We start from the raw sequence: 13,407 nt of genomic DNA, 5'->3' as shown, positions 1-13,407 counted from the left end.
GTTCATTGTAGACATGGGGGAAGAAGAGAGAAAGCAATAAAGTAAAAGAACTATAATATAAAAGTGAACTTTTATTCCAAGAACAAAAGATGATTGTTTATGATGGAGTGCTACTCTATTTATAGCTTTACAATTGACTTAAAATCTAAGCAACTATAAGGGCTAATCAGTAAAACTACAACAGAGTAACTTGGGCCCGAAGAAAAAGCAGCAAAAGGCCTTCTGTGAGGTGGCACGGCCGTGCCACATATTGGCACGGGCCGTGCCAAGCTTCTGACTTGGGGGCTTTATATTTTTGTTCCGAATCTTTCGTATTTTTGCTCCAAATCAGCTCCAGACTCCTTTCTTTTGCTCCAAGACACCTTCCATCATATATTCGTTCCTAAAATATAAAATATGCAATTTGTAGTAAACTAGCTTAAAAAGGAAATAATATTTAAATAAAATAAAACTAAATCTAATTAAAACGAAACTAAATAATGCATAAAAATAGACTAAATATAGACTCATCAGGGAACCTCTTGATTTTATTTAAATAATGTGCTATAAACTTGCTTGCTTTTGAAAAAGAGAATTAAAGTGATAAAGGAAAAAAAAACTTATTTATTTACATTTTTTATTGATTTGGAAAGACAAATGTCCTTTGCATACGTACCCGTGAGGGATCAAAAGCACGTAGTTCGTGGTAGAAATTGATGTTTGATTGGTTGAGTGTTTTATATTAGTTTTGAAAAAAGGTTTTAGAATGAAAGAAAGCCAAAGTGGCAAATGAGCATTTGTTTGTGTTTTTTTAATATTAAAGAAAATAGACTCAAAATAAAGTTAAATTGATTGATATTTGATTAAGAAAAGAAAATAAAAAGACGTCACTTGATATAGGATCAAGGTTTATTTAAGAAAATATTTTTGTGATTTTTGGTTATTTGCATGTTTTTGTCGTTTTCAAATAATTGGAATGAAATTAAACTAACGGAGCAGAAAAATAAAAGCGTAGGTACTTTGTGGTGACGTTGGGTCACCACAAAGACCGTTGACCTAGACTAGAAACAAGATAAAAGGCATACACACACGCACGCACATATGCACCTAAGCTATTACAAAAAAACCTATTAATACATTCTATGGTCTGCGAGAAAATAAATAAATTACATTAAGCCTATATTTACATTCTAAGTTCCATGCATAAAATAAATTAAATTACATTAAAGCCTAATTACATTCTAATAAATAAAAGAAACTAAATTAAAATGTGCAAATGCTAAAACTAAACTAAAAAAACGCATGAATTATTTGCATCTAAACCTAATATGCAATCTAAATTTTACGTAATAGATAATGAATGATATAAAATAAAATAAACACAAATAAATAAATAAATGAATAATGCATATGAAACCTAATTTAAGAAATTAAAAATGCAAGACGAAATTAAAATGCATGAAGAAATAAGAATAAAATGATATTATGCAAGACAGGGGGTGTAGGGATTAAAAGGGGGTGTAAAGAATAGTAAAAAAAAGAAATTGGGCCTTAAGGAGTATAGGGCGCGTGGTATAGGCTTGCAGGAAGGAAATGGGTTTGAGCTCGGCCCTTGATTTAATCAGAGGCCATGATCTGATCGGGGATGCAGCAAGACAAGGCGTTGGATTTCAATCGAAAGGCTAAGGGCGTGAGGTTGTGTAGTATAACGGTAGTGATGCGCGCATTGGATTGACAGAGCCTATATAAAGGCTGTAAGAGTGAAAACTCTCATTTTCTCTTTTCTCTTCTCTCTCCTCACTCATTTCTTCTCTGTTCTCTCACGTGAAAAGAAACAAAAACAATACAAACACAACCCAAATACCGGTGCGGTGGTTGGCCGCCGGAGTGGCGGCGCCACCACGCCGGAATGCTTAAATCCTCCTTTTCTTGGTTCTTTTAGCTTTTATACTCGACTTCCTATCCTCTATTCGTTTTCAAACCCAAAATCTCCAAATAACAACAATATGATCTAAACGAAAAGAAAACGATTATACCTTTGTTTCTTCTTTCGTGTTGATTCGTGCTGCAATTGGGACTGTTGGTATGAATCAGAAACGGTTGTGTGACGTCTAGCCTTGCTGTGCGATTTCGTGATGTTTCCCTTCGTGGTTGACGGCTTGAGGTCGGAGATTTGCCTGAATTCGTGACGGTTTGATTTGATGGCCAGTTGCATCTGAGTTCGGTTGTGTGTGTGTTGTATGTGGTTTAGAGTAGCGGCGACCAGTTCAGAGTAATGGATTTGCGACTTGAGGCCGGTTTGAGATGAGTGGTGTATGGCTTTGATTCAGGTGTTTGACGGTTCGGATTTGAGAGGTTTGGGTTACTTTGATGGCGGTTGTGTTCTTGCTGCCTTGTGTGTGTGTCGAGTCCGATTGTTGTGTCGGTTTGTGAATGGATTTGAGACCGGTAATGGTCTTGTGTTGTACGGTTGTTGGTTGTGCGTTTGTGTGTTGTGCGATTCAAATTGTATGGTTTTTGTGATGTTGGTCGATAGTGTTGTGGAACAGGATGTCGAGGATATTGGTTAATGTTATGAGGTTCTCGAATTGGTGCTGAGATGAGTTTTTGTTACTGGTTTTCGATGTTGTTGTGTTCTTTTGTAGGTTTGTGATGAATTGAGCGTTTGCAGGTTTTGAATGGTGAATTTTGGCCAGTTTGTGCGTTGATGAATTTTGGCCCCCTTAACTTGTGTTATGCATGTGGTATATATAGTGTTGGATTAAGCTTAGGGTTTGTTAAATGGAAGAAGCAAAATCAGCAGCTTGGGGTGGAGGAAACGTAATTGTTGTTTGTTGCAGATGAGGATTGCGGTTGGATGAGGCAGGGTGTGAGCTTGAACTTGGACTGACTTTTGGATTTTTATCAAATAATAAGAACAAATAAAATGAAAGTGAAAATAAAATAATAATAATAAAAAAAGTTATGAAGACTTGGACTTATCTTAAAAAAAGGGATAATTAAATAAATAAAAATTAAAACATAATTAAAGATTGAAATTAGATGGTTTAAAAAATAAAAGATTGAAATTGAAATCAAAATTAACAATAAAATTAAAAAGAGAAGAGGGTCTGACTCGAACCAAAAATGAGGTATTTTAAAATACCTCTTTGCCAAATTTTCGCTTAAAATCAAAGACCGATCAGGATCGAAGGGCACGTGTCGGTATATGAATGTAGGATCCTTAGGTCAAAAATTGGGGTATGACAGTATGAGTTATGTGTCAAATTACATTTGTAATGTTGTTTGCATTGAGAAATAACAAAAATAAAATCTATCTATTCTCTAATTATGAAAGTTTGTTTTGAAGACGTTGTAATTATGAAAATTAATAATTACCAAAAATACAATTTTGTCTCATCTTAATTTTTTGACACCTCAACATATATTTATCATTATGTCTAGTTTGTAACAGAAAATCCTATTTGGATGAAAGAATTAGCTTTAAAAAGATTGATGTGATTTTATAACAAAAAAATTCATTTTATATGGTTGTATCTAAACAACCTAAATTATTTTTTATAAAATTATTTTATTAGAATAAACAAACACAAAATATATTCGTATTTTTTTTATAAAATCTATAAAAACAATCTCTAAATTATTTAATGTCAAAATTTAGTTTATTCTAATCCATAACAAACAGGGCGTACAACGTTTGTTATAATTTAAAAAAAAAAATCACTTTAATGATCATTGTATTTGTTAGTTATAGTTTTTGAAAAAATCGGGATCACCAAAACATCTAAAAACAACTTCAACTTCAACAGAAAAGAGAATAGAGTAACTTTTCAATAAATATATTTTTTTAGAGGGGAGAAAATAAGTATCAAAAGAAGAAGATAATTTTGTGCCAAAATAATCATTTTATGTAGTTGTATGCAAAGAATTATTTTTTAAAAGAAGTGATTGTTATTACGATAAACAAACACAAAATTGATTATGCTTTTTCATAAAATCTCTAGAAAATAAACTCTAAATTATTCAATGTCAAAATCATTTTTTTATGCTATAAAATATGAATCATATATTTAATTTACATTTTTTTTGAACAAGCAAAATGAATTATATTAACTCTGTTGTAGTAGTCTCCTCAGCACAAGGTGTACTAAAAAGACCACTAAAAATTTACAAGCAATCATAAAAAGTTAAAAAAAAATATACAAAAAGTAAACTAGCCTATTCCTAAACACGACAAAGGGCTCGTCCACCATAAGTGATCACCGAATACAGAAGCAACATTTTTTGCTTTCAGCCACCATAAAGAGTAATACTTAACTGTAACACTCATACTAGACGTATCTAGAAAGTTTAGCATGAGCGTTATCTTTAGTACTGGATACATTAAAAATTTACAACATCAAAACTTCAAATGATTATCTTAACAACAACGTGCGTTCGTACAATAAGATTACAACTCAACTTTTCTATAAATAATAAATGCGTCCTTGCATATCCATATGCGGGTACGAACGAACACCTGTTGCATCGTCCATTCGGCTACTAGCTTGCTAATCCATCCTGATATCTGAAACAAATAAGGATTGGGATGAGACATAATGTCTCAGTGAATTCCACCTAATCCTAGGCCATGGGTAACCTCGGGGGAAACCTACGGTCACCACGCGTCTACTTTACAACATGCCGGATGGTTATACGTGTGTGGAGACTTGCATACTTAAACGGTCGTGCATACTAGGGCCGTCATGAGATTCTTCTTAACTTGTTATAGGCTTTGTAACACCCCGTTTTCCCAACGTAAAAATTTCTTAAATAAAATCAGAGTTTTTCATCATAAAACGGAATGTCACATTTCTTAAAAAACGTAAATGGAATAATAATTTATCCTTAAAAAATATAACAACATAATCTTTAAAACTTCGCAGCGGAATAGTTTGATAACTTAAATAATCTTTGGCACAAGGGCCTCAATATAAAATTTCATAAAACTTAGTTCAACATCAATTCTTGAAAGATTCATAAAGTAATACGTAAGGAACAGAAAGTAAAGACATAATCCCATCCCGTTACGTATCAGAGCACCTAAGACACACTTGTGAGGAGTCCACTCACGACCGCAACTAATCCTGGTTACCTGCAAGTTACCCATACGATGAGCAACATTTCCAAGCAGGATTTCTCAAACAATAATATTAAGCATATAAATCATATAAAGTACATTCAACAACTTAAACATCTTATAATTCATTAATCATATCTAATAACTTAAACTTTCTTAACTAGTGTCATTATCCTTCCTACATTAGTCATATACTTCATCAAGTAATCTCAATTATTATTCATAAAATATCTTATCTTAAATCATGATCATAAGCATCAATATCTAACACCAAATATAATCGTAAGCATCATCGTATAATTCACATAAGTATCATTATCAAAACATAGCATTTATCGAAAGCAACTTCATAATCAAGTTCATAATCAACTTCATAAACAAACATCATCATTAAATCATAATCATCAAATCACAATCAAACTTCATAATCAAACCTCACTTAACTCGACAATGCGACTCAACTCGACTATGTAACTCTTAACATCTCAAATCATCTTAGCATCTTGACAACTTAACAACTTGACAACTCGACAACTTCACATCTTAAATCATCTTAAAACTTCTTGATATGCAAATGCATGTGGTACCATTCAACAACATAAATGAGCGTAATTAGGCTCTTCAACATGTGAGCATAAAGCTGCCGGGCTTAAAGCCCCCAACGTAGTTTGAGCACAAAGGCTGCCGGGCCTAAAGCCCCCAACTTTAATGAGCACAAGGCTGCCGGGCCTAAAGCCCCCAACTTTAATGAGTATGCAATGGACTCAACTTCCTACAACTTAAACAACTTCATGGACATCTATGACATCCTAACATCTTGATATCTTGACAACATAACATCTTAATAACTTGATGACTTTATAACGACTGGACGACTTAACAACTCTTATCATCTTAACGTCTTAACATCTTGATAACATATGGATCACATAAATAATTCATGTCATATCATAATATAACAATATCAAATGATAATAAACAACATCTTAAACATCATATTCATCAATCATAAACAACTTCATATAACATCGTATTTAAACATCAACATTAATTCACTATGTATCTTTGTAAAAACATAATAAATTATCCACAACATATTTTCATGTCAAACCAAAACTATTGGAAAGATATCACAAATATCAACAACTTTCATGTTTACAACAAAGATCAATTCAAAACATAAACATATGAACAAAACGCAAAAACATGAAACAGAGAATGCTGTCACCGTACAATTTTGCTAAGACCTCCCTGTAGTATTTTCATCAAAACTCACAGACCAAACATCATTTTCACATCAAACCAAAGCCACTAGAAAGCTAACAAAATTATCTAAAAATTTCATGTTTACTCCTAAGACCAATTCATTACATATCAATACCAGTTTTTATTTTAAATTCGGAAAAGTTGTGCTGAAAGTCCATAAAAATTCACTGTGACCTACGTGCAGTAATTTGACCATAACTCAAGTTCTATAAATCCTATTGACGTGAGACCAACGGCATTAGAAAGCTAACATCCATACCTACAACTTTTGTGTTCACACCTAAACCCAGTTCGGAACTTAAACTTGTCAAACTGAGACAATAAAAACGTGTTTTGCACATTGACAGCAAAATCGCAGTTCAGCTGCGATTTCGCTTTGGGGAAATCTTTTCCACTTCTTATTCGATCCAATACTCTCCAAACTTGACCCTAATCATTACCATATGATTGCCCTATCATTAGAACACTAATTATTCATCAACTTACTGTATGCAAATTCAAAGGGTTCTCAAATCTATTAACAACCTATTACAATTATTAAACCCTAATTCTTAAATTCATCAACATCTCATCCAATTCCATGGTTTTAACCTCAAAACTACATCCAATAATCATCCTATGGGTTATCTAAGGACTGTATACAATTTCTACATCAATTCAATAAGTTTTCATCATCTAATCATCAAATCTCTCTCAAAACCCTAATTCTCAAATTCTCACAAACTTTCCCCAACTTGTTAGATGCAATCTAATGATTTAACAACTTAATATTAATGCAAGATAGTCTCACCCTCACCTTAGATTAATTCCTGAATCAGCGGCAGCGTTCTTCTTTCCTAAGGTATTCTCCTCTTCTCTTGACTTTTCTCTCCTCTTCTCTTCTTTCTTGTTCTCCTCTTTTCCAAAAAGCGGTTTCCGGTAAACTCTTTCTAACCTAAGCTTCTCTATTTATAATACTAAACGCTCTTCCTAAATCTTTTGGCCCAACAACTTATTCTTCTTTCTATTCTAACCCCCTTCTTATTTCTCTTACACCTCAAAACTACTCTATTCCTCATAATCTTATTTATTTCTAAATTAAATATATCTCTCCCCCACTTAATAATAATAATACACCAATAACAAATATATCTCTAACAAATAACAAATATATTTCTACACCAAATAACAAATATATCTATAACAAATAACAAATATATTTCTACACCAAATAACAAATATATCTATAACAAATAAAAAATATATTTCTACACCAAATAACAATTATATTATGCTAGTAAATACCAACATATAACATAACAAAATATCACATAAATCATGTAAATCATACCAATCCTATAAATATATTCTAAAACTAATTAAAATAATTAAATAAAAAGGAGGGCGTTACAGGCTTCACTTCTTATATGTGTCATGGCGGTTAAGGGGAGTCTAAAACCGCATTGCCAAGAATACGCTCTACGTATCAAGCCCTAAGCATAACATAATCATGACACGATTCTAAACCGGACGATTAGGGGAAACCTAAGATCGTCATCGACATAACTTCCTCTATACTTGCTTTATGCATAACTACGTTGTGTCTAACAACATATTCTATCTTGCTATCATACTAGTTCTTGACGATCTACGCCAAGGCTCTATGACATAACATAAACATGTCTAATAATTATGTGTAACATCCCACTCATCAGCTTAAGGAACTTTATCTGACAAACGTATCAGAGGACTAATAGTCATAGAAAACAATTATGGTGAAGTATGTTATGTACAATGGATGATATTTTTGAGTGATGTTAGTAAAGTATGGACTATGTACCAGAGTCAAGCTAAACACGTTTAAGGCAAGGGCGATATGGTACTTTCACGCAAAAAGGGGTATTTAAGTGGATTTGGCCCAAAATTATTCATTATCAATTGTTCTTTCTCTCTCTAGGTTTTCTTTGAGAAATTTTCTCCTCCTTCTCTCTAAATCCCACGCCACCTCCTTCTTCTTCTCTTCCACAATTCTTCTCAAAACTTCTGCCAAATCAAGAGACATGTTGTATAAGTGTTCCTCAAGATTTTGTGGTGCTTGGAAGCTTGGGTTGAGATGTTATCACTACTCCTCCTTCCCACTAAGAGAATCTCAAGAAGTTAGGGTTTTGGGTTGAATTGGAAGGGGAAGCATAAAATTGTGCATGAGATGATTCCTTCATGCTCAAAGAGGATGATTTGAGGTTGGGGTGATGATCTAAGGTTATGGATGTTGAAGAATCAAGGCCAAGAGCTAGGATGGGAGATTGCTTGAGCTAGAGGCTTGGAGCTATCACAATAACTTGTCTAGGTGAGTTCTATAGGTAGAATAACCCACCTTTGGGGTTGGATATTCATGTTTGTGCTAGTTTAGCTTTTATGACATTTTATTGAACCTAAAGCCATGACTTGTGATCACATGATAAATTGCCATGGAACATGATTTTATATATGTTTTGGTAAGCTATTTTGAGTACATAAACTTGTTAACAATGTTTGGAATGAGTTGGTGCATTTAGGGGATCAAAAATGGGAGTTTTGGGTCGAAAATGCCACGAACCCGCAGCCGAAACACGCAGGTTCGCAGCGCTGCGCCTGACCAAGGGCGCTAGGCGCCCAAAGTCAGAGAGGCCAGCGCTAGGCGCCCACTCTCTGGCGCCAGGCGCCCCTGACAGGGCAACTTTTGAGTTGTTTTGTGCTCGGGTGCTTGGGGCCAGTCGTGTGGGGGTCCGATGCGATCGTGTTGACGTATATTTTTACTGTTTTCACTTATTTTACAACTGGAACCATCTTGACTTGGTTAAATCTTTGAATTTCTAAATGGTTTGTTACTTGGGCTATGGCATTTTGGGTCCTCGGAATTAATAGAAAAATGTACCAATCATCCATAGAACTTGAACCGATAATCATGGCAATTTAACATGGGTCACAAAGATGACTCAAGAGAGTTTAAGTGTGACGGGATAGCAATGAACTAAGGAAGGGAATGTATGTAGAGCCTCGGCTTAGCTAGTCGAGAACTAGAATATAGCAAGAATCCCTAGAATGATAAGACGCGAAGTGTAATCTTTTCGCACAAGAGCTAGTATGGTTTAGTAAGTACGTAAGCCGTAGTTTGACTAGTTAGTCTCTCCACCATGATTAGGTATGAATATGAACAAGTAAGAGTTTACCACTAATCGGTTCGATTAAGGTTCCGAGGTAAATACTCAAGTATGTATATGTTTAACTTATATGCACGACAAGACCATGATTAATATGTGTAGGTGACATGTCTCTTGCTATCCACATCAGGGGGATACAAGGGGTTCTCATAATGAGAACGATTTAAGCCGTAAGGGACCCGCATGTCACTGAGTAAACAAGACGTAGGTGCTCGTGTCTCTTGTTATCCACGCCAGGGGGATACGGGAGGTTCTCGACCTAAGGGGAACGGTTTAAGCCACAAGGGACCCGCACGACACCGAGGGAGTCCGATGTACGTACATCGGTCATGTATGGGATTGATTTCGGGGTTACTCCACCCGGGACTATCCGTAAAATGAATCAAGATAATATGTTTGTTCAACGCTAACCTAATGAATGAACTTAGATACGATTATGTTTATTCTGATTATGTTTATGTTATGTTTATGCTCATGATCGAGCCTATGTATGATTATGTTTAAGAGCAAGAACAGGAGCATGAAATGCTATTAGACGAGAGCAAGATATGTATAGAACTAGTAAAGGATATGATACCGACGACGTTCTTAGGATTTCCCCTAATCGTCCGGTTTAGAATCGTGTCATGATTATTTTATGTTTAGGCCTCGATACTTAGCTTGTATTGGCAATGCGGTTCTAGGATCCCTTGACCGCCATGACACGTATGATAGTAAGCCTATAACAAGTAAGATGAATCTATGACGGCTCTAGTATGCACAACCGTCTAAGTATGCAAGTCCCCACACACGTATAATCAACCGTTAGGTTGTAATGTAGACACGTGGTGACCGTAGGTGTCCCCTTGAGGTTGCCTATAGCCTAGGATTTAGGGGAACTCACTGAGACATTATGTCTCATCCCAATCCTTATTTGTTTCAGATAAGCAGGATGATTATGCATGTTCGGAGCCGGATGGATATTACTTCAAAGGTTCGTTCGTAAAGCTGCAGGACATTATGAACATCAAGGATGTATTTTTATGTATGGATGAGTTGTGTTGTATTATAATTTATACGAACGTAACTTGATGTAAATATTATTCATTCGAAGTTTTTAATTGTTGTATATTTTAATGTATCCGGTACTAAAATTAACGCACGTGCTAGACTTTCTAGATACGTCTGGTATGGGTGTTACATTATGCATAGTCAAATTCATTAGGTTAGCGTTTAACAAACAAATAATATCTGAGTTCATTTTACGGAAAGCCCCGGGCGGAGTAAACCCGAACGCAATCCCTATCTAACCGATGGAAACCTATCTAAGGTATAACCAACGGTACTCCCTCAGTGGTGTGCGGGATCCTTAAGGCTAACCTCGTTTCCTCTAGTGGAAACCCCCTGAGCCAACCTAGTGTGAACCATGTAACAACCAATTTTTTGATAGATTTATTTTATTATTTATTTATGTGTGTTATATGTGCTCTGTAACATCCCGCTCGTCAGATAATGGAAATTCTACCTGTTAAATGTATCAGAGGACTGATGTTCATGGAAAGCGAGTATGAAAAGAATGTTAAGTACGACGGAAGATATTAATGAGTAATATCAGTCAAGCATGGATTTATGTGTCAGTGTCAGGTAAACACGACTAAGGCGAAGGGCAAAGTGGTAAAACGTTGCAAGTGACTATATAAGGCCACAAGGGCCATTTTCCTTCATTTTTACCAACACTTTCTCTCTCTAGGTTTTGAGAGAAAGGATTTCTCTCCTCCTTCTCTCTAAGGCCGCCCCCATTCTTCCTTCCTCTAGGCATCAAAGTCTTCCAAAATCATGCAATTGGTGGCTAGCAAGCAAGAAACAAGTGGAGGAAAGGATTGAAGCATGGTTTGGTGGAAAAAGCTAAAGATCAAGAATGAAGGGAAAGCTAGGGTTTGATGCTTGATGCTTGAGAAGTTGCAAGAACATGATTAGGTGAGTTCCATAGATTGTTTACCTACCTTTGGTTGTGTAAATTCATGTTAGAAAGGATTGATTTATGTTTATGAGGGATTTAGAACTCTAATGTTCTTTTGAGCAATTCTTGTTGATTCGATGTTAGTTTGCCATGAAATATTTTAATTAAAGTCAATATATGTGCTGGATGTTTATGGTGCATTGCAGGATCAAACTGGACAAGTTTTGGGTCAAAACTGGAAATTTTGTACCTCAGACCCGAAGAACCACGCTATTAGCGAAATCTATGCTAATAGCAAAATTCTTCAGGATGAACCACGCCCCAGCTGAGCTATTAGCGCAGCTTTCTGGACTTGGCCAACTTGCTTTGGCCTGTTGGCCCAGTTCAGGGTCCGTGGTGCATTCCGAAGCTTTTCTTTCAACGTTTTACAACTTTATAACCCCAAAACAACATCTAGGCAATGCACATAACATCAAACGATTCTTGAAAAGAAAATCATGGCAAACTTAACAAGAATGGCAAGAGTGAATCAAGAGAGTTTAAGCCGATTATTCGGGTAGAAAACATTAAGAAAGGGAATAAACTAGAGCCTCGACATAGTTGTCGAGAACTAGTATGTTTAGCAATAATTCCTAGATTGATAAGACGCGAAGTATGTTATCTTCGCACATGAGCTAGATGATTTAGCAAGTATGTTAAGTTGTGGATAGGATAGTTAATCTCTCCAGCATGAATAAGTATGTACAAGCATGAACAAGTATGAATTACCGCTAATCGGTTCGATTAAGGTTCCGAGGTAACAAGCAAGTATGATTAGGTTTAACCTATACAAACGATAAGACTAAGTTTATAACCGCATGGCGGTGCTCGTGTCTCTTGTTATCCACGTCAGGGGGATACGGGAGCTTCTCGACCTAAGGGGAACGGTTCAAGCCGCAAGGGACCCGCACGACACCGAGGGAGTCCGATGTACGTACATCGGTCATGTATGGGATTGTTCTCGGGGTTACTCCACCCGGGGCTCTCCGTAAAATGAATCAAGATAATGTTTGTATGTTCAACGCTAACATAATGAATGAACTTAGATATGTTTATGCATGATCTGAATATGATTATGTTATGAATTCAGGTACAAGTATGTTTAAGAGCAAGATCATTAGATGCTATAAGATAAGGGAAAGTTATGTATAGGACAATTAAAGATTATGATACCGATGACGATCTTAGGTTTCCCCTAATCGTCCGATTTAGAATCGTGCCATGATTATGTTATGCTTAGGCCTCGATACGTAGTGTATTCCTGGCAATGCGGTCTTAAGTTCCCCTCGATCGCCATGACACGTATAGGAAGTGAAGCCTATAACAAGTTAAGATAAGATTATGACGGCTCTAGCATGCACTACCGTCTAAGTATGCAAGTCCCCACACATGTATAATCAACTGGCAGGACGTGATGAACATCAAGGATGTATCTTTATGTATGGATGAGATGTATTGTATTATTTTTATACGAACGGGACTTGATGTAAATAATATTCATTCAAAATTTTTAATGTTGTATATTTTAATGTATCCAGTACTAAATTTAATGCACGTGCTAGACTTTCTAGATACGTCTGGTATGGGTGTTACATTTGGTATTAGAGCAGGTGGATTCAGACCGTGCCTTGGGTCATTAAGTTACAACTAAGGTAGTGGGACCATTGGGTTCCGGGTAAATGTTCTAGTTGTTGATGTTAGTTGAGCCTGATCAACTCAATTTAGCATTCAACGATTAGAATGGATGCCTGAGAGCTGAATAGGACCCAGGAGGAATGAAGTATGTGATGAAGATGCACTGGAAAGTGTGAACTCAGAAGTAAGAACTCGGAGTGAGTATTAATAAGGGGTTGATTGTGCCAGTAAGTGGCCGTTGAACTAAGCAA

The 13,407-nt window shown here is 35.7% G+C and overlaps 1 long non-coding RNA gene across 1 annotated transcript; it reads left to right on the top strand.

The window, feature by feature from the left end:
* The first annotated feature begins 8,210 nt into the window (after window positions 1-8,210).
* Window positions 8,211-10,651, top strand: LOC146937179 (uncharacterized). The gene is made up of 2 exons (XR_015033247.1): window positions 8,211-8,690; window positions 10,466-10,651. It is a non-coding gene; the product is annotated as an uncharacterized LOC146937179 (long non-coding RNA).
* The last annotated feature ends 2,756 nt before the right edge of the window (window positions 10,652-13,407 follow it).

Source organism: Medicago sativa, chromosome 3 (assembly GCF_051527215.1).
Source record: "Medicago sativa cultivar Bolivia chromosome 3, Bolivia_mono, whole genome shotgun sequence".
NCBI classification, from domain to species: Eukaryota; Viridiplantae; Streptophyta; class Magnoliopsida; order Fabales; family Fabaceae; genus Medicago; species Medicago sativa.
Note: the sequence above shows the minus strand (reverse complement) of the source record. Positions and strands in the feature narration are given on the sequence as shown.